We start from the raw sequence: 23,453 nt of genomic DNA, 5'->3' as shown, positions 1-23,453 counted from the left end.
GCTTCCGTAACCCTGGCCGTCAGAGCCTCTAGTTTTGCCTGCATTTGGCTCATAGAATTTTTAATTTCTGTCAGATTCGCTCTCATGGAAATGTAGAAACTTCTGCAAAGAAATATGTTTTCTCTCATTTTTCTTGAAACAGTCTAGCACACATTTTCCAACTTGGGATAGAGACATAGGTAGAAAAACATTTTCCTGCTAAAAGGCATAAATGAAAGTGAAAGCATGATGATTTGCGATGGCTGGCAAACCACTTCAGTTATGGCTATAGTGGGGAATAGCGGGGCCTGTGGCACCTGTAGAAGCTGCTCAGATCCAACCAGTTAGTGCCAGACAAGCACACAGGGGAGGTCCTGAATGCAGACAATCCAGGTACATTTTGTCAGGAGAAACCGCAAGTCCAGATTTTATGAGAAATCTCCAATTTATTTTTACAAAAAATGTTGGTTTATAAAAGCCAAATAAAACCAAACTGTGATTTCAATTCATTTATAGGCCACTAGAGATCTTGACCTTTGAGTCCACAGGACAACCATTTGAATGAATAGTTTTCCCTTTAGAGAGATGTACTTTCCTGCCTCCTTTCCCATCTCACTGCTGCCTCCCTCTTGTCCTCCTTGTCCTCTCTTTCTCTTCCCCACACAGGCACCCCCCCCCCAACCCCGACTAAGTTCTGGCTCTCAGACTATGCTCTTCCTCAAACAGAATTTGAAAAGCTGAACCCACGTGATCACCTCATGAAATTAAATCCTAACTACCACTGCCTAATTCGTGGAAGAAAAATAAATCTATGGATAAGGGAATCTAAATCTGAAAATTCCTCCACAAACTAGTCAATGTCTTTTGCCACTGACAAGACACCTGATCGTCTGTACCCACGTTTCCTGAAGGTTATAACTTCCCATCGCATACATCTAACGTAGGCATTTATTCCAATATACAGGTTTTAATGGATATTCACCACTTCTTAATTCTTTTCCTTGGTCTTCTGAAACCCTACTTTCGCAAGACCAAGAAAAGCGTTTTCTTACTAAAAATCTAAAAGAATGACTAATGGGCACCAGTAGAAGTTGAAAATGCCAAATTCTCACCTTCCCAGTATCCTTTGAAGCTGGCGTACAGCATATTCCCCACACTTCACCAATCAGATGCACCAGCCCAGACTTTGAAACCCAAGTTAGGAACACAAAGTAACAGGGTCTGTGCAAAATCCTGTCTGGTGAGTGCCGCCAGAAGGAGAGACCATCTTGTAGAGATTCGTCTTGTGGAAGCTCCACAGGCAACATTGGTTCTAGTTGCCATGACTGATGTGCAGCGTCTGAGAACTGGTGATGTCAGCTTGGCAACCTATACCTAGGAGCAGGGCTCAGTGACAAAGCCCAGCTGGGCCTCTTGTCCATGGCATCACTCATGGATTGTTCCTGACTGTGGAAGCTCCATGCTTGATTCCCCACCTGTCCTGAAGATTTGGGAAGATATTTTATGTCTTAATCAATTCCCATTCTGCTTCAAATAACCAGATTTGGTTTCTGTTGCTTGCAACTAAGTTCCTCAATTTATATAAAAAATTAATACGTCAATGGTTACAGTATTTTTCTCATGATGCTCGAAAGTTTTATCTCAATAACAACTATTAGAACCACGGTTCTAAGAGATGGAAGTAAAGCATAGTGGCTACTATGAAGGATTGCAGTTCAAATCCCATCTCTGCTACTTCCAAAGGCTTTAATCTCTCTGTGCATTGGTTCTGCCTATATATAAAAGAAGGGACAATAATAATTAGCACTTACCCCAAGGGATTGCTGTGAGGATTAATTAAGAGCTTGAGACATAATGAGCATTCAATAAGTGTTGCCTGTAGACATTATTTTCTCCCTGATCTATATCACACGATGAGATGGGACTCAGTCTTGGCAGAGCCATGCTGTTTGGGTGAGTGGTGAAGAAGATAAAGCCAGAGAGGAAATTCAAGACCCTGGAGCTAGATCACTTGGGGTTCCAGCTTATGAAAGTAATCAGCTGACACTGGAGTTGGATTATCCAAAAGTCTAAAAACTCTAAGAGAGAAATTACAAATAATATCTGCTCCCTTAATGCTTCTCTTTGAATTCTAAAAGAAAAAAAAAAAATCCCGGGAAGCCTTACCCTCTCCATTCCTACAGTTTTTCTCAAATCAGCTGTCCCCACAGTGGCTGTTGGAATATATATCAGTGAATAAAACTGAGAAGGATCACTGCCCATGGAGCTCATATTACAGAACAAAATATATAAATAAATTAGTAACAAAATAATAGGTCAGTAAATCATATGGTATGTTGCATATGGTGTTAGGCGAAATAATAGAGCAAGAGAAGGGAAATCTAGAGTGCCCAGGGTAGGAAGTTGCAGCAGATCTCAACTTTAAAAGAGGGATCGGGGTAGGATACAACCTTTTAGAAAGGTGATATTTGAGTAGAGTTAAAGGAGATCAGAAAATTAGCTGTGTGTGGGTATTTGCGGGAAGAGCATTGCAGGTAGAGGGAACAGCCATTGCAAAGGCCCTAAAGAAGGCACATACCTACTGTTTTGAAAGAACAGCAGGAGTTTAGTATAGATGAAGTAGAGTGAGTAGGGGAAACTCTTCGTGTGAGATCAGTGGGATCACTAGGCATTATTTTGGGTAGGGCCTTGTAGTTATTATCATGACTAACTTTTACCCTGAGTGAAATGAGAAGCCCTTGGACAATTTTGAGGAATGAAGCAACATTATATAATTTATGTTTTAAAACTATCATTCTGGCTACTATGTTGACAATAAACTATGGAAGGAGCAAAGGCAAGTACAGAAGCCGGGAGACCTCTTAGAAGACTATTCTAGTAATCCAAGAGAGCAACGAGAATGTCTTATCACAAGCTAGTAACAGTGTATATGGGAAGAATTCGTCACATTCAGTTTACAATTGGGAGGTAGAGTCCATAAGATTTCCTCATATTGATTATTAATTCTTCCTTATGTCTTGTCAGTCTACCCTCTCTTTGTCTTGTCTCAAACCCTCAACCACCATCCCTCCCACTACATTGATGCCAGAGAGGTCTTTCCACATTTCACATGTTATCATCCTAGTTCCCTGAATTATATCCTATGGCTCGCCATAAATTTTGTACTACAAACTCCTTAAAGTAGCTCATAAGACCTGTCATGACCTGGCATCTGCCCATATCCCTAATCTCACCTCCCTCTGTTCTCCAGAAGCACTGTCTTTGCTTCAGTCAGAGGGCTCCAAATGATTTGCTCTGTCCTGAATTTTTCTTACTACTTCACACATGTTCGTGCCTTCAGACATACTCTTCCTCTTCCCATAATGCCTTTCCCCAGCACTCTACCTGACTGACTTTTACCACTGATTACTTAATCCAGTATTTAATGAAGAAAAGAGACTTTGGAAAAGAAAAAAAAAAAAGTCGCTATAAAGAATTGATTGAGAAAGTTTTCCCAACAACAAGCTGCAGAACACCAACTGCATTTATGAAAAGCAGTGAGCATAATTAGATTCCTGAGTTCATTTGATATGATTAAGAAAGATGAAGATCTCTTATGTGTAGAAGTTTCAGTTAATTACGAGTCAGCAAAGACAATACAGCAGAAGAGAATTCAGAGAACAATTATTTTTGTAAATTAAGGGATATTCTTGGTGTCATTTAATCACCGAGCAACCTTTGATAGTCGGCTGAAGCTTTCTCAAATAGTTTTTCCACTCAGAAGATAGACCCTTCACCTATAACCCGAATCGAAAAGAATTTTAGAAAAAGATTTAATGGAAGTTTAAGTGGAGAAGTGATATAACCTGAATTTTTTTGAAGAATATACTGGTTTCTTTGTATAAGGTGGCAAGGAAGCAAGCTTTGGAACTAGGAGACCAGTTAGAAAGCGGTGGCAGAGGTTCATGTCAGAAATATGTGAACTTAGACTAGGACTGTAGTTCTGAAGAAGATGAGAAGCAGTCAGATTCAGGTTGTATGTCAGAAGTGGGGTAGACACATCCTTGTGAAGGCTTGGCCGTGCTTAGCTGCAAAAGTCTAAGAGGAATCAAGAATAACTTCAGGCCCCTGTTTGAAGAAATGATGGAGGGGCAGTGACTTGTGTTGGATGACATGTTGGAAAATCGCTGTGACGTCAGATCCCTAGTGATACATGTGAAAATGAATATCCAACATCTCTCTCTCTACCTAATTCTTTGGATGCCTCCCATTACCTTGCAAGAATCAGTGTCTGCTACCTGTTGCTGTAGCATTTAATATTTCCTTTCTTCCAGATTAGAACTTTTCCTTAACTTCTGAAACATGTCCTCTTAGTGCCCACTGTAATCAGTAGCTAGACATAATTTAGGGTATGGTCTCTCCAATATGCCTAGTTATTTACTAGACAAGGTCAGTCCATAATCTAACGCCTAAAAAAAAACATAAAAAAAAAAAAAAGAATTCAAGTGTCCAGAACCCCAGAAACCATCTATAAGTGTTTTCCAAATTTACATAATTATCAAAATAACTTGTTAAAATGCAGATTCCAGGTCACCTGGGTGGCTCGGTCAGTTAAGTATCTGCCTTCGGCTCAGGTCATGATGCCAGAGTCCTGGGATTGAAACCCAAGTTGGGCTCCCTGCTCTGAGGGGAGTCTGTTTCTCCTTTCCCCACCCCCTCTTCCTCTGGGTCCTCGTGCTCTCTCTCTCTCAAATAAATAAATAAATAGATCTTTAAAATGCAGATTCCAGGGCTCACTCCAGATTTACTGAATTCGAGTTTCCCAGAGAGGAACCAAAAAGCTATTCTTTTCCTTTTTTTTTTTTTTTTTTTTTCTTAACAAGTTCTCCAAGTTGTACCAACAATGAGCTAAGTTTGAGAAGCAGGGACCTAGACTCAAGCCGTCATTACAAAAGAGGAAACAGAAAGCTCAAAAGAGTTAAGTAATTTCCCAAAGAAGCCTTTCTTCTCCTGCAATTGAAAAAGAATTTTTCTTTTTTGCTCTTCTTTTAACTCTCCTCATTTCCCTTGCAATATATAAAAGTTACATGTTTTTGATCAATCTCTAAGATGACTGCTAACACTTCCTAATCACGTCTCTCAGGAGAAGTGACCTTGGAAGCCTAAAACAGTCCCAGAAACCGCTCCATCCCTTCCTCATGAAAAGTTCACCTTGAAACAGTGGCAGCCACACTACTCTAGGAAAATTATTTCTTCTTAATTGGGACCATCTAGAGAGGCTTGGAGTATTGGAACCAGAGATACTCTCTTTGCCAAGTTAAAAAAAAAAAAAAAAGAGGCATCCCTTTGTCCTTATTATTTTCGAGATGATGCATGTGCTCTAACAGCTTTTGCGCACCGAGGCTCTCGTTGACATCAATAGGCAGTATGCATGTAAAGGGCAGCAGGAGAGCCTCATTATCTCCAGCCCAAGCAGAGAGAAATGCAATAATCATCGTTCTCTGCTTTTCTTGAAGCTTTTAACTGGTGTTGGAAACACAAGTAACCTTAATACTTTGGATTAAGATGAGTAACACCTTTTCCAGTTGGCAGATGGGGTTCAATGCCTGCTTACAAAGCACAAAGTGTGGGGGTAAAGAAGCTGTTGAATGGGAGAAACTATTCTTATCTCGGAGACCGGAATGATTGATTTGGCTTTGTGAAGAATGGCGACTCCCCATTAATACTTTCCAATATGCCCAAACTTTTAGGTAGGTAAGGACTTTATGTGTCCATACAGGTTAAAAGTATCCACGTCCAAAAGAAAGGTTGACCAGAGAGAATGTGACACCCACTCCAAAAGCATAATTAGGTCAAACCACTTTGTTGATCAGGCATTTTTTGTTCTTTTCCCAGCCTAGGACACTGCTGTAGAATTGATGTAATTACATCATAGATCTCATGAATCCAGTTAGGTGTCAATTATCTGTTCCACTAAGAGAACCCTTGGCACAGATCATTTAAACAGAAAGGGCGTATACCTGGATTAAAGCCTTGGTCTTCCTTCCCTCTGAGAGGTAGTATTATCATCACTTTGAGTCTTTCTCTTTCCCTGTTCCCCTTCTGACACCACCAAGAGAAGAGAGTCATTCATCAAGTTTCCTTTGCTGAATTAAAAACTATAAGAAAAACTGCTATTTTCTCCTCATAACAATAGTTCCCTCCTCTCCACTTGGTTAACTCTCAAACTGCCTACTAACTGTCTTTTTTATTTTACTCTGTTCTATCTCACTTCTTTTCCCGAGATCCTTTTAAGATCACGTGGGCATCACCCTTTCAAAAAAGTGCTCTTTTAATTGAGAGCTTGATTGCAGGAGCAGGATTTATGATGGAGATCTGCAGGCACTGTTTCAGCTGCCTACCATCTATGTTGGCATACTCCTTCTAATCCAAACTGACTCCGGCATCCTTCCATCAAGCGCACTAGACAACAATATTAATATTAAGAAAATGGAGATGAAAAAGATTTCAGGGGTGCCTGGGTGGCTCAGTCGTTAAGCGTTTGCCTTCAGCTCAGGGCGTGATCCCAGCGTTCTGGGATCGAGCCCCACATCAGGCTCCTCTGCTGGGAGCCTGCTTCTTCCTCTCCCACTCCCCCTGCTGTGTTCCCTCTATCGCTGGCTGTCTCTCTCTGTCAAATAAATAAATAAAATCTTTAAAAAAAAAAAGATTTCAATTTGTCTAAGTCATTCGGTGAGAACAGAGTTTCCATTTTTGTCTTTGCATTCTAAACCACTGCAAATATTCTGTTGTGTGTGTGTATTTTTTTTTCTTTACTGCAGGTAAGAAAGCTTTTCTTTGGTTTTATTTTGTTTTGCTTTTAGCTCCTGAAATATACTTTGGCCACAGACTTTTCAAATGTAGGGAAATGCGAGAGGAGGCATGACTCATCCTTGTTCTCCAAGGTGATCTCCAGAGGGTCGATTCACCATTGGTTTACTACCGTCCCTGCTAGCCTTTCTGTTGGAAGCCCAGGCCACTCAGCTGTATGCTCACCTCGTGTACTCACAGCTGCTATCTCACCCCCTATTGCAAATATGCATTTCCACCCTCCTAATTCAAGATTGCCATTGAACACCTGTGTAGGAAGAGAGAGTTAAAGCCAAGTATCTTGCCTTCTCATGTAGGTGGAAAAGTGGGAGAATAAAAGCCAAGAATGAATACAAGTATTCTTTTCGTGCTTCAAACTTATTTTTACCAAACTACCTCTCTTTCTACTAAACCACACTCGCCTCCTGAGCTGGATTATTCCTTGAGGCCAAGGACCATGATTGATACTTGTTTGAATGACTCTCAGACCCTAGCCCAATGCCAGCCACACAGGAAGGGTCAAGAAATTCCTATTAGTGGGCAGGAAATGTGATTTTAAAAATCATATCATTAAAAGCCTTATTTCACAAATAGTAAAATATTTTCAGAACAATGGAATATAATCTCTAAAGTCACATACGTGACCAACTGGTGTCTGCGGCAGGACTACAACACAAGAATTAAAGCCATGAAAATCCATGCTTTTCATGTTCCAAGAATCGGACCCCATAAACCCAGTCACCTGAATCCTCAGCATGATGAGGATGCAGGAGATGCAGAGTTCCACAGTTCCAGGCACCCGAACTAATGTTTTCCATCAGAGAAGCAGGGTGGAAATTCCAATTAATAGCCATTTATTGAGCACCTGCTATAAAAAAGTATACTGAGTACAAAACTCGGTGTTAGGCATTTGGAATAAAATATAGCTAAATGTGTTGATTTTCCTATTGTTCACAAAAATAATAATACACTTGCCATACATAGATCACTACTTAATAGATATACATGCTTAATAAATAGTAAACTATAAACAAATACTTTTTAATTTTTATGAAAAACTTGTAGTTCCTCAAGAGACAAATTATTTTTATTCATTCACTCATTTATTCATTTATTCAAAAAATATATATTGGGCATCAAATAATTCACAGGCACTCTGCCAGGCAATGATAATACAAAAGCGAATAATTCCAGGTCCTTATGCTCTGTGACATTACAGATGAACAGCAAGAGCCCTACACTTAGGACAATAAAATGGAAAAGATATTCTATGGGGGACCATTAGCATGAAGCTGGTAGTCAAAGACAAGTGAGAAGTCAGTTCCTAGAGCATTTTAAGTTGGAAGACACTCATTGAACAGTTGAAGGTGAGACATGTTCCAGATGGAAAGAAAAAATGTAAGTCAAGGCACTGAGACTTGGCATAACATAAGTGAAAGATGTGGAAAAATAAAGAGGTGGAGTGGGGAGAGTCACAGGAATGGATAAGGAAAAAAACAGATAAGTCTCTAGACAAATGATAGATTTTGAGCTTTATTCTGTGGACAGAAGAAGCCATTGAAAGTTATCTAGCAAAGAAAAGACTTGGTCAAATTTTAAGTGAACAGGGGAGATGTGACAAAGCAAAGACATCTCAAGGATGCCTGAAGTTGTTGATTAGTAACAGACTTTGATATATGCCACAGAGATTTTGTATGAGAGCAAGAAGAAAATATAGCATACAGAATCTGATAGAAAATTCAATTTTGGACTTTGTGGTAAGCAGAAAAATGACTCCGCAAAAATGTCTATGCCTGTATCTCTATAACCTGTGAGTACATTTCTTTATATGACAAGAGGGATTTTGCAGATGATAATAAGGTTGTGGACCTTACAATGGGGAGAGTATACTGGATCATCCAGGTGGGCCCAATCCTTAAAAAATATAGAAACTTTCTGAGGCACCTGGGTAGCTGTCAGTTAAGCATCTGACTCTAGGTTTTGGCTAAGGTCACAACCTCAGATTCCTGAGATTGAGCCCCAGGTCGGGCTCCACGCTCAGAGAGATTCTCTCATTCTCCCTCCCCCTCTCATTCTGCCCCTTCCCATGGTCATGCTCTCCTCTCTCTCAAATAAATAAATCTTAAAAAAAAAAAAAAATAGAAATTTCTAAACTTCCTACCTATGGTGATAGAGAGATAAAATAGGAGAGGAGATTCAAAGCGTGAGAGGGATTCAACCCTCTACTTCTGGCTTTGAAAATGGAGGAAGGGATCCATGAGCCATGCAATATTGGAGGCTTCCAGAAGCGGGAATGTTCTTCAGTGAATAACCAGCAAGAAGAATTTCAGTCCTACATCCACAAGAAATTAAATTCTGTCCAAAAAATGAATGAGCAAGGAAACAGATCCTCTTCTAGAGCCTTCAGAAAGAAACAGTCCTGCTGGGACTTCGATTTTGACCTGGTGAGACCTATGTCAAACTTCTAACCTTAAGAACTACAAATAATAAATGTATGTTATTGAAGCCACTACAATTGTGGTAACCTGTGATGACAAGAATAGAAAACTAAGACAGACTTGAAGTCAAAAAGAGGAAGCTAGAGAATGACCATGTGGGAAGAGGGAGGCAAAGGAAGAGGGTGTTCCAGAGAGACTGAAAAACAATCAGAGAGGTGTAAAGAGCAATCAGGAGAAGTCATAGAACCAAGGAAGAAAAGAACTCCAAGAAGGGAGGATCCAAATTGATGATGGCCAGAAGTCAAGTAAAATTGGACTGACAGCCTGTGAATACCAGTCTTCAAATCTATGAGCAGAATCTTTAAAGGATTAAATCAGAAGGTGAAAACAACTCCGGCCTTCAACCTCTGGCGTCTGTACCCAGTGTGCCGCCATCCTAAAAATGAGCTAGTCATTTGCAAAGGAGGATTTGACCCTCATTTAAATCAAGAAAAGAAATGTCCATAGAACAAGACATAAAATATGGTTTCTGTCTTCCTTCTGACTTCATGTTTCATGAATGTGTGCCCTCCTAGGTTAAACTTGTTATTTTAAAAGCCCTTAAAATACTATCTGCAAGGCTAAAAAGGGGTGATTTTCTTCATTCCCTGGGATTCTCATGGCAGTAAGTGTGGATGCCAGAGTCCAAAACTCTAGATGACCATTCCACTTCTCCCGAATGCATACCAATGTTTGAATTACCAGTTACCTTTTTAATTAAATGCAGCAGCTGCTTTCAACTGACATTCTTCACGAATATACTTGAGGGGACCTGTTTTACTCATCCCCGTAGCTGCGGAACCTACTCAACAGTAGCAACACAGTAGATCGGGAAGCGTTTTTTCCTCACTGAATTGGGGAATAAATGAGATTTGTAATAACCTGGTGAAGTCATCATATCTGAAACACAATTTATCACATGACTTTCAAAGACTCCATTACCATGTATAACATTTATAATAACTGAACTTAATTCTGTTAAACCTTGTACCAAGAAGAAGAAAACCCACCTTACATTAGCATAGAGATAATAGTCAAAGTACTACATGCTCCTGTATACTTCACAGAGCTTTGTTCCAGCAAAGAATTGTTCTCAGACCGTACCTTATCCTGACAAGCCTGGTTTGGCACACAATTATGATGTATGTCCTTGACTGTATTCAAGTTCACAGAACACAGTACATATTTTCTTTTCTGAAATAGCAGAGCATTGTCTTGCCCCAAGCATCCCTGGGAATACTTGGGTGTTATTTGAAAATCACTTTCAGATTCTCTAGACAGCTTTTTGCAATATTTCCCCAAGTAGGTCAATTTTCTCCTTTGTCCACATCAGCCTTAGCTGGCTTCTTTCTTTATAGCATGTCCCAGCTATAATCTCCAGGGCTCTTCCACAGCCCACTGCAACAAAAGCCTACTCTCATCAGTTGAGTTTCATGGACTTTCCAGACTGCTGGGAGATTTAGAGACATTTAATCTTACCAACAGAATGAGAAAACTGAGTCTGGAAGTGAGGCGAGTTGCTCAGGAGGTAAGGCTGGTTGGTGGCAGAGTCAGACTCCAATCCTTATTTTCGGACTTGGACGTAAGTGCTCTTTCAACGACATAGAAAGATGCTCACATTCCTTGTAGGATCCAGCAATTAGGCACTTGGCACCTTTGGGAATGGTTCTTTGGGCTCTTTCTCAGAGTGTTAGGCTAAAATGTGCAGTTTATTACGTCAATCATATTACCCCCTGGAAAGGAATCCATGATTTCTCCAATTTTGGAGTTGTGGCATTTTTTTTTAATTTACGAATTATTTTTTTCCCTACCCGAGTCACTTCTTTCTACCTATACTAAAAACATATTATCAAACTTAATTTATTTATCCATTCATTATTTATTATATCTATATATTAATTATTATATTTACTTGTTCAGTTATTTATATATCATTACTTTTTTATATATGTCATTTAGTTTGTGTCAATTTGTTCCTGCTAACCAGATGTAGTGATGAAAACAGATATGCTTGTTTTTTTGTTTGTTTGTTTGCTTAGAGTAGGAGAAGCATGTCACCAAGGAGATCCGGTTTCATTCCCTTTATGTGTTATGTTTTTTAGTAGTGATTGGGACAAGTTTAGAGACCTATATAAATAGAGAAAGGGAAGGATATTTTAAAATAAAAAAGTCTGAACAGGAATTTTATCCCTCTCAAGAAAACAATTATTTTATTTCTCCAATGCAAGTGATTTAGAAATAGTTTAATTTGATAGTTTTCAGGTAAATCCCATTATTTCTTTGTAGTGATAGGAGTTTCCTTGGAGACTGGCAAAATTCAGGGTGGGAAACAGATTTTTTTAACTGATATAAAGCCACTTTCTTCTTCAAACATGGCATCCCATCCCCTCCTTGCAATTGATAACTACTTAAATATAAGAAACATTAGATAGATAGATGATAGACAGGTAGACGATAGATGATGATAGATAGATAGATAGATGATAGATAGATAGATAGATAGATAGATAGATAGATAGATGATAGCTAGATAGAGAGCTAGCTAGCTAGATAATAGACAGATAGATGATAGATAGATAGATAGATAGATAGATAGATAGATAGATAGAGTAGATATAATTGTTTCAGGGATTCTTTAATCACTTCTTTAAAGGCCCTAATACCAATACAGTCACATGGAGAGCTAATGCTTAAACATATGCATTTTTGGAGGGCACAATTCAATGTATAGTTTGTCTCCAGAACATCACAAGTGTTTCTTGATTCCTGCAAGAATTTGACCACTTCATTATTTTTAAAAATGGTTTATATGATTATGACAAAGCGAAGAAGCAGAAGCACTGATTTTTTAAATGCATACCTTGTACTTTGTCTGAAGGAATTAGTCATCCTTGCTCCTTTGCAACATGAGGGCAGGGCCCTAATCTTACAGGGCTTGTGCCTTTGTAAGACGAGGCAAAGCCCCAGAGCTCTGGCTCTCTGTCTCCAGGATGAGCCCACAGCAAGAAGGCAGCCATCTGCAAGCCGAGAGAAGACGCCTCAGAATGCAACATACTTTGTGGGCACTTTGATGTTGAACTTCTCTGCCTCCAGAATTATGAAAAATAAATTTCTGTTGTTGAAGCCACCCAACCGGTGATGTTTTGTTATGACAGCCCAAGCTGACTCATACAGACATTGAGGACAATTATTAAATCCATCTCGTTTCAAGTATTGTCACAGGGCAGATGACCAAGGGTCTCCTGTACAGTGACATACAAAGATGCCTTTTAAGAAAACAAAATCAATTTCCTGCCTTTGGTTAATTTCCCATTAGATAACTTTCAGTGCTGTTATATATTAGTGAAAATATATAACCCAGGGCCGTTTTTTCTTAGATTAATTCAGAAGCACCTACAGAGTTCTGTCAGAGCCCAGATAGTGTCTCAAAGGAAAATTATTGCACAAAGAATTAAATTTTCACAGCCAATGCCAAGGTTAGTCCAAGGACAAAAGTGTGTGCTGGGTAAGGGGAGAAGCACATAATGACAAGAGACAGAGCTGTACGGAAACACAAAAGAAAAAAATATTTTAAAATATCACTAATTACTTATTTATTTTCTTTTTCATAGAACAATTTTGGAAAATACTGAGGAATGTAAAGCTAACTGGAAGCCCCCTACCCTTCCTGACAGACATTTTCTCTTAAAATCAGTTAAAGCGGTGATTTGATCACAAATAAAGCAAGGTCACATTTTATTTGTTTTCTGCAGAGTGCGAATGGAGTTTGTCAGAAAATTGAGAAAAGGCCGAGTGGTAGCTGCAAATTAACTCTTGGAAGGTCATGCAAGATAAACTCAATGAAGACTGGTAGATTCCTCCATGCAGACTCCTCAGGAAGCAAATACGTTGGGATTCCTTTCCTCAAACTGTGCTCTTCAGAGCCCTCAGGTTTCTTAGAGACACCTCAGGGAACTCCTGGAGACAGAAGGAAACCCTACTGATGCCTCATGTTCCCCTCTCACCTCCTTTCTGTTTCTTTGAAATGTTTTAAAACCAATTGTGATAGGTAGTTGAATGCCTCCTAAAGAAGGCCATCTCTTAATCCACAGATCTTGTGAGTTACCTTGCATGACAAAAGGGACTTTGCTGGTGTGATTAATTTAAGGATTTTGAGACGGGAGTTTCTCTTGGGTAATGTTATCACAAAGGTCCTTATAAGGGAAAGAAGAAAGCAGAAATGTCAGCGTCAGAGAAGGAGCTGTGATGGTGAAGCCGAGGACCAAGTGATGGAAGGCGGCATGAGTCAAGGAATGTGGATGCCTCTAGAAGCTGGAAAAGCCAAGAAACAGATCTCCCCTAGAGCCTCCAGAAGAAATGGAGCCCTACTGACACCTTGATTTTAGGGTGATGAAACCCATTTCAAATTTGTGGCCTCCGCTTTGGACTTCTGAACCTTACAGCGGTCAGACGATAAATACATGTCGTGTTAAGTCCCTAAATTGTGGCAGTTTATTACAGCAGCCTTTAGAAGTTAATACGCTGTGGGATGAATACGAGAATTTCTTCAACTTTAGAATTCATAATCTTTATCTGGGATGTTTGTCAAATACTAATTTCTAAACTCCACTCCCCTCAAATTCTGATGTGGTCTGCTGGCAAGCCTAAGAACCTGCATTTTTAATGCGGACACTCCCCACCCCCATGATTCAGATTTCAAGGTTACAACACTAAATGAAATCAGATTCACCAGAAACAGCATCATAAAAGAGAGAAAACCATGGTGCTAGCAAGAATAACGTCGCCACAAATCCCTCCTTGGTATTTTCAGCAACCAACATAACTCAGCCAACATAACTCAGCATCACCAGACACGGCAAGCTTCTAGTAGAAGCCTCTATCTTGTGACTATTCATTGTGTCAGTGCATTTCAATAGAACTTATTTGCTTTACCAAAGAAATATGTACTGTAAGGAAGTATAGTAAAAAGAGTCCAGGTCTTGTGATCAAAAGACCTAGCTCAAACACTCTTCTCTGTCCCCATCTAGATGTAAAGCACAGGGCAAGACACTTCTCCTTTCTGGACCTCAGTTTCCCCATGTATAAAATGGGAATTTTAACAAAACCATCTCTTTAATACTTTTAGCGCTAGCTAATATCTTCTCTTAGAGTCCATTAAGGTATAATTAGAAGACACTAGACTTTCCTTTTTTATTTTCTTTCATCTTGAATCATTTTTGCTTGCTAAGGGCATTTATTAATGTGTATGGTTTCTTTTCCATTTTCAGGGCTCGATTTTCCTGGGGAAGCAGAAAATGACTAATCTCGATGATTATTTCTTTACAGTCACACCCTCCCTCCAAGGTCAATTTAAATAAAGCTTGGTGGCTCTCTAGGAGCCCAGCATACTGATAGATGTTGAGTGCTGCCCCCTCCCCACCCCCAGCCTTCATTGTTCTCATCTCAAAGGCGGTGAGCGGCTCATAAGGCACTACAGCTCAGTCCCTAAAACTGCTACCCGAGAATGTGCTTTTTAGAGTTCGCTTTCTGACTGGAGCCTACACGGGGGATTTGTACAACACCATCCATGTTTCTGTGCTTTTTGCCTGTCAACTTTCTACTTCAGCCATTCCATATCTAAAACTTGCCGCCCCACCAGCTAGACTCGCCATTTTGAATTTTTCCAAGGCTTATAAGCCATCCTGTTAATCATCCCACTCCTTCATTTTCCCTCCTTCTTTCTCTGTCTGGCCTCATTTTTATCAGTCCTTCAGTTTGACGTCACTTCTAGAACAAAGTAAGTGACAACTGATGTAGGAAAGATGTTAGGGTTTGAGCCGACAGCCAAGAAAGAATTCTTGAGACATCCTTCGTGCAAAAAGGTGGCTTGATTAAAGCACGGGGACAAGACCCTTGGGCAGAAAGAACTGCACTGGGGTCATGAGGAGAGGCTAATTATATACCTTCAAGTTGGGAGGGGGTTAGGGATAGCATAAGTCTCTAAGGAATTTTGAAAGCAAGGTTTCCAGGACCTTGAGGGGGCTAGCTATTGTTAGGAAAAGGTCATTTATTACTGTCTAGTAAAACCTTAGTCATGAGACCCTTTTAGATGTATATCAGTGGGTCATATGCTTGGGGGATGATTGCCAACATATATCCAGGGGGATAGAGATAAAGGAAGTTTTCAAGGAATTTTTATATTTTAAAGCAGACCTACAGGATCCTGGGAGGTCGGGCTAAGATTGCCTTTTGCCCTTAGCAAAGCATTAACATCGAGGCAGCTGAGTTCCTAGAGGAATGTCACTCTGCGTGTTTCAAGGACTTGTCAGTGGGATACAGTTAGTAAGGAAATTTAAGTTTCTTTTGCCTTTGATTCCCACATCAACAACCTTTCTCCACTCTGAGTTGTTCAAACCAGACCTGGAACATTCAGCTTACTTCAGTGGCCTCAGCAAGGGGGTTGTTATCACGTCTCATAAAGGGGACTATTGTGTATGGTTAAGAACATGCACTCTGGAGTCAGTAAAGACATTAGTTTAAATTCTGGCTCTGCCAACTACTAGACGCGCAGCCTTGGGAAAAATACTCAACTTCTATTTACCATTGGTCTCTTTGTCTATAGAATGAGGATGGCAATACCTAACTCAGATCACTGTGGTTATTAAAGGTAATATTTGTAGGATACCTGACACCTATTAAAAGTTCAATATGATAGCTTTTATTTTCATTCTTCTTATCAGTGAGCTATGGCGTGTGTAGAGCTGAGGGATCCAGAACATCTAGACTCAAAATCACATCCTGTAAGGATGTATCGGCAGAAATATTTGGCATGGAGGAGCATACAGTCGGTCTCAAATATACGGGGGGAAAAAAGGATTGCATGTATTTCGTCTGTCCACTGAGAATAGGGCAAAAGTCGATAGAGGAATTTGTTCTCAGCATAACAAATAATTTTCTGACCACTAGTGCTGTGTAGAAATGGGCTGGATCCCCTTGAGAGGTAGTGAGTGTCCCATGGCTAAAGGAATTCAAGAGGATCCTGGCTAGCCCTGTGGTAGGAATGCAATATAAAAGACTCAAGCATGGAATGAACTATTGGATTTTTATGACATTTAAAATACCTTCTAAGATTGAAATTCTATGGTTCTGTGATTATTACCAGCCCCAAAAGAGGAGGCAGGAGGAATATTTTAAAAGGTGAAAGAAAAGCCAATCAATTTGGTAATCTGTGAACAATTCTTGAGAGGGATAGATGGGCTAAAAATGTTGACGGCATTAGTAAAACTAAGCATTGGGGATTGAAACATTCTACATCTCCCCATTTCTCGGGCTCTGAGATGTGCTTTTCTCAGCTACAGTCCTATAGTGCCAAATTCATTATGTAAAACCTAAGCGAGTGGAGAGATTGTATGAGACTCTTTAAAATGTACACTGAATGGCAAAACCCATTATATGAAATTATCTTTACTTAATTAGCTAACGGCTTAAAGATAGTTAAAACAGGTAAACCGTCTTCTCTCCAGCGGAGAGATCATAAAAATGGATATGAAGAATGTTAACAAGTATCCAGGGATTTGTAAAATGTCAGGACCACTGAACTATTGAGTTTGAACGAAGTGTACATACAAATATTTTGAAGTCTCAATAAAAGTTAGTTGATTCTCTCCCACTAGACTGCTCTCTTTCTCTCCCTCCCTCAAAATGATTCAAGAAAAGGGGGCGCCTGGGTGGCTCAGTCAGTTAACCGGCTGCTTTCCGCTCAGGTCATGTGAGATCGAGCCCTGCATCGGGCTCCCTGCTGAGCAGGGAGCCTGCTTCTCCCTCTCCCTCTGCTGCTCCCCTTGCTTGTGCTCTCTCTCTCTCTGTCAAATTAAAAAAAAAAAAAAAAGGATTCAAGAACATCTCAAAGAAACAAGAAATTAGCAATCTCATCATTGGAAAGAAATTACTGTAGGCACTTTGGAAAACAGTTACGAGGAAAATTCAACACAAGCATTTAAAACAAACGTGATAATACATGCACGTCCATGTACCTGCTTGTACACACACGCACACACACACGCACACACATGCATATGCACACACAAAACAGACTGATATCCTGCTGTAAGACCTGCAAATTTAGGTGTTGTCTTATTCCATGACATCAAGGCTAGGATGAAGTTTCACTGTGTAATTCAAGTAACTTTTTTAAAAAATCGAATTCGACAGTTTGCAAAAGGCTTTCCTGATGATCTCACTCTATCCTCACTGCCTGTTGAACCAGGCAGGGCAAAATTTAAGGATTGTCCGTACTCTCCACACCACAGCATCTGTGACCAACACACATATAAAAAACAACATGCACCACTGAGAAAACATTCAAAGTCTAATCATCCAAAGATGCTGACAATTTTTTTGTTTCAGACAATGATTATATCAAAGTGCTAGCCACACTTAGGATATTCATTAAAAGGCATGAGATAGGTCATGAACCCCGAACAGCTTAGCAATACACATTCGAGGGCTTTTCTGTCACTCAAGAATGTTTATATACTTTTCAAGAGAGAATTGGATCCTTCACAGGTTCTATTTAAGCAAATGAGAATGACTCCAGTGTGAAGCTTTGGTGATAAGTTGTACATTTAGTTTCTAAAAGCCTTTAAAAAGAACTTGTATGTAATCAACGAGAAATAAAATCTATCCATTATCCCCTGGTGCTATCAGCCAATGGTACTATAAATAGCACCTAATAAAAGGACCTGAACAAAGCCTTCTGGCCAGGGAAGAGTTGAGCTGGGCCCCAAATCATCTGAATTCTATTTAGGAGATTAGATTGAAACCAATTTAATCCTTAAACAGAGGAACTAACATCAGACCTTAACAGAGATAACAAGATACGGTGATAAATGGCATCAGAGGTGACCAATAAGCCTAAGAGGACTGGAAAAGTCTAAGAGTCATTCAATTTGCTGCTTTCCAGGTAAATCACTAATGGTCACACGCTGGCTCTATCGGAGCGGTGTTTGGTTTAACTCATGACTGAACCTGTGAAGCTCAGCAGTGTAATTAATGGGACGGAGGAAGGATCTAGCCCTGCCCACACCTCTAGACCAATCACCACTGCATGCTCGTGGAATGAGCCGACATCTAAATGTTTTCCTCCAAGACACTTTCCCTCTCAAACTAGAATTTTGTGTGGCATAGCACTAAACCTTTATTACTACTACTAATATCTAAGACCTACCGAGCACGTATCAGGTGTAGGGGATCAAAGCTCAATAGAGCATGAAAAGGGAAGAATTTCAGATTTACACAGGTGTCTTGGGTTACAAAGATCAAAACGGCAAGACGTGAACAACAAAGACAAGGGTAGTATCCATTTTGGGGGATTAAAGAAAAACCAGTATGGCAAGCCACCCCGAATGTGGTAAAGCTGTGAGAAGCAGCTGTGTGTCAATGGCAGCTGAATGCATGCAAGAGCTGGGGATACACAGGAAAGCAGGCTGCCTGCTCACAGTTCTAATGTTCCAGAATTCTTGTTGTTTGTGTGAAGGAATTTACAACCCAGTGAGTCACACCACAAAGCTTATACTTATCTCTTTCCAACTCGTGCCAGCTCCTGGCGTTTTCCCATTCCCTAACTCAGATGTCAAGAGAAAGGGGGGGGGGGATAAAGGTCCGATAATAAGAACTTGAAGACAAACCACTATATTTAGATATAGATATAACCCTCTGTCGATATAAGTAGTGTCCGTGAGGCACAAAGCTGTTTCATCTTTCTCTCTTTGTGTGTTTCCAAATCCCATCTCGTTTTGCATCCAGTGTGCTTTGTACAAATGCCAATCCCCTCCAATTCAGCCCCAATGTCAAGTGACAAAAAGAAATACTCCCACTTGAACTCTTTCCCTTCGAGCCTTTTCGCTTCAAGTCTCCTCCAAACAAAGACTTTGCCTCTAATTCCCGGCTTGGGACCACTTTCTTACATGACACAGAGCCTGGTGTGTCCAAGTAGTTTAAAAAAAAAAAAGGCAACGCGTCAATTTCTCCCCATGATGTAAATGAGAGAGTTGCGGCTCGCTCAGGGTCCTCCAAGGAAGCCGCCCGCTGCGTGAGGAACTACTGGATTTCCATCTGGGTGTCTCCTACCATTGGTGGCTATTGTTTAAATAAACATTACTCTGTATCGCTTTTTTAAAACATTCAATACATGTTGATGCCTGGTTAAAAGGAAAGAAAATTGCAGTATTAAAAGACTAGTATTTTCAGAGTCTTGTGATGTAAATTGCTAATTTAAAACCCAAAATATTGTTAAAGTGTCTTTATTTAATAGCAGGTGATTGCAAGCTGTAATTTGCAAGCTGTAGATGCAGATGGTAATGTTTTTCCTCCCTTTTCAGCCCTGCAGTACAGTATTTACTGCAGATCTATGCAGACATGGAACAGCCAACTGTGGGGGGAAAAACACTCCGGAAAAAGAGCACAAAGTTCCTAAGATGGCTTTTGAGACCTGCTCCTGTCTCAGCCGAGGCAGAGTCCTTCCCTCCTGAGCCTGGAGGGTGCTCATTCCCTAAAGGAAGGTATAGGTGCTCCACACTGGTCTTCAGGTTCCTGCTAAGGTTTAACCACGGGAATGGGAGAATGATTTAACTTAGGCTGCATTTGCTTCTTCTTTGGCTGGAGAGAACCTAGGGAAGGGAGGGAGTGTGGGGAGGGGATTGCCAGATAAAATGCAGGGCACCCAGTTAATTAAATGTGAAGTTCAGATAAACAACAAAAAAAATGTTTTAGGATAAGCATATCCCAAAGTGCATGGGACATACTTATGCTAACAAATTGCTTACCTGAACTTTACATTTAACTGGGAGTCCTGTATTTTTACTTGCTAAATCCTACAACCTTCTGTGGGGAGAAAGAGTGAGTAAATAAAACAATGTCATGCTCAGGCGAAGGTGGTGGGACTTGGCATTTATACAGCACAGGGCTATGGACTTGCCTTCTGCTCCCCATATAATCGTGGCAACAATTTGCTAGGTAGATGTTGTTGCTAGCCATATTTCAAAGGGCCACGATTGTGTCTCAGAGACCTTTGGTAACTTTCCTAAGGTCATATATTTCACCATGGATGTGGTGTCCATGGGCTCCATGGCTTCAAAGCCTGAGTTCTTTCCATGAAATGATGCTTATGCCTCAGCTTTGTTCACTCTCTTCCAGGACACTTCAGAAACCTGCAAGAACTCCAGGGCATTTCTCTAGCTCCAGGTGGTCTCCCAACTCCCCCACCCCTGAAAAATCCAACCCACAAACCCATCGATCCTCACCAATTATCTACTCTCTCCTGTTCTCACCCCAATGTCAAATAACAGCTCAATTTCCTTTTTTGTTTTGTTTTGTTTTGTTTTGAGTTTTGAAGAGGAACAACAGCTCTTTCCCCATTCTTGTTACCCAAGCAAACTCCTGATGATTATTATATTATTTTTTCTTATTGTAGTGTATTACCAGAAGATTGGGGGGGGAGGGGGGGCTGGCCTTCTTTGAGCATTTGGCCCTAAGGCGACTTGACTGGCGTTCTGGAAGTGGTAACACAGGACCAGCGCAGGAACAGGGAGAAAGGGTTGTGGATTGTTACTCATTGGTTACATTACCCTTTCTTTCTGTTGCCGGAATCCTACTTGGTTCAGTGGTTCATCCCCTTCCCTGTGACTCAGTAGGAAGTCCCGACTGGGCTCCAGTGATTCTCAATAGGGACAATATTGTCATAGGGGTAAGATGATTCTTCGTTCTAAGGGACTTACCTGTGCCCTGGGTCCTAGACACCTTACACAGGTGTGTAGTCACTTTGTAAACCACAAATATCCTTGTACATTTCCACATCCTTCCATTGGGGGAGGGGCACCTTGCCCAACTGAGAGCTGCCAGGCAATCCGTCTTGTCCCTTAACCTTGGCAGTCATTGGTTTAGTGGACTGGGGCACTAAAGTGGACTGGCCGTTGAGACATGAACAAAAGTTTGCTGGGCACTCCTGAGAAAGGATTCTTCCTCTTGTAACAGAGACCCAAGGAGGGAACAGTTCCTCTTCCCCCACCAGATGTAGTTGTGTCTGGGGGTGACGTCCGGAGCTGTGCTAGCTACTTTTCACCCACGGAGGCAAAAACTGAGCATGAAGCAAAGGCAGAGACCAGAGATGGAAAAATCCTGGACCAGTGATAGTATCCCCGAGCCTCTGCATAGCAAACCCTGGAGCTGCCCTGCTCAGAGTTCCTTTAAGAAGGAATGGAACTGCCTGTTGTTCACGTCCCTTGAAGGGAGAGCCTTCAGGCCACCCATGACTCAGCACGCCCAAACTGTCACGTGACAAAAGGACACTGGACTTGGGAAGGGGGGTTCCCAGAAAGAACAATGGGGAGGCTGGACAGGTGTGAGGTGCTGGTGACCACTCTGGCACGTACGGTACAATTAAAAGGGAGAGAGAATGGAATCCGAGAAATGGAAGTTGACGCCTAATTTCATCGCTAAATAACTCTGTGACCTTGGGTAGGGGCACAGGATCTCAGCCTCAGATTTCTGCCCTTAAAGCTGTGAGGATTACATCTGCAAAACTTAGCTCACAGCCTGTGGGCCTCACTGGACCTGCGTGTGGCACACGTGCCTGGAAGCGATAGTTCTGCCACAAAGGCCACCACATCCTAACCTCTTACATCCGGGCTTCTCCGCTCATTTCTTTTTCTTTTTTTTTTAATTAATTTATGTATTTTAGAAAGAGAGAGAGAGCGTGAGTGTGTGGGAGCAGGAGGAGGGGCGAAAGGAGAGAGAGAGAGAAACAAAGCAGACTTCTCGCTGGTGCGGAGCCAAACATGGGGCTCGATCCCACGACCCTGAAATCATGACCTGAGCCGAAATCAAGAGTTGGATGCTTAACCAACTGAGCCACCCGGTGGCCCCTCCATTCATTTCACCCGCCTGTTTCCTGGGCCATTTGAGCTCGGGACTCCCACTTCAACCCATCCCCTCATGTCCTAGCAGATGTCAATACTGTATTAAACGAGTCTGATATAAATGTCATTTGGGCCAACAATCAGCCCCGGATCTCTGCTGTTTCTACAAGTCTTTTTGTCTGCACCCAATGAATTTTATTCTAAGCAAAATACCAAAGACCAGTTCTGAGACATCCATGATTATAATAATCAATTCTCACTTTCAAGGAGCGTCCGGTGTACCTTTTAACTACAGAATGCATAAGCGCTAACCCTGCATATTCTTTTCCATCCTGTTCAACTCCTTATTAACAATTATTTGCAGAAAAATAAAAATTACTTCCCCTCGTCTACTTAAAGATATTATTCCATAAACCACTTAAATATAGTATTCTCTAGTGCCATCTAGGGGATTTCAGGCCAAGGGAAAAAGAAATTGTCCGCTCAGCTGAAAGAGAAAAACAAGCACTGAGAAATCAGCTCTGACTCGCCAAGTAATTTCTTTTACATATCCGATAGTGTTTAGGTAATCTTTTATTTTACAGTTTGGATAGCTGAGCAAGGTCACACATGGTGCTGCAGCTGGGGAATGCATAAATGAGTAAAATGTATGACATCGTGCCCATGCTTTGTAGCCTAATATTTCACAAACATAACCTCGAGAGAAAAAAAAAAAAAATTCCCCATTTAAATCAATGCCTCTTTCTAAAACCAAATCAAGCAGGATTTGTTAATATTTTTAAAATGTGTGTTCCGGATGCCTCCATGTGAATCGTGTGCATGTCAGGACTCCAGCGAGTGCCCCTTGAGCTAAGGAGAAAACCCAAGAATGAATAATGCTATCCAAGGACCTCTCCTCCATTCGACCCTGAGCACAATGCCCAGCACATAGAAGTCACTTGGAAGTATCCATTTCACTAGAGCTCAGTAGGCTCTAGAAAGTGTTAACTGATAATGTGTGGTATCCACCTCTTTCTAATGAACCATATGTGACCTGACTGCAGTTTGTGTGAACATACAGGAGCACATTTTGGGAAAGTCTACTCGTATGGTGACCCCAGGCTAGGCTCTTTTCCCACAGCTTGCTCACTGCATCCTTCCCCCAAAGCCTCTGATCTCTATAAATATTTAATTCCCATTTGTCAGATATGAAAACTGACGCAAAGATAAGTGGAATGTCTTTTCCAAGGAAACACAATAAGAAATGCATAAACAGTTTCAAATCCACATGATGCCC

The sequence above is a fragment of the Ursus arctos genome, unplaced genomic scaffold (genome assembly GCF_023065955.2).
Source record: "Ursus arctos isolate Adak ecotype North America unplaced genomic scaffold, UrsArc2.0 scaffold_9, whole genome shotgun sequence".
Classification (NCBI taxonomy): domain Eukaryota; kingdom Metazoa; phylum Chordata; class Mammalia; order Carnivora; family Ursidae; genus Ursus; species Ursus arctos.
This window is presented reverse-complemented; position numbering follows the sequence as displayed.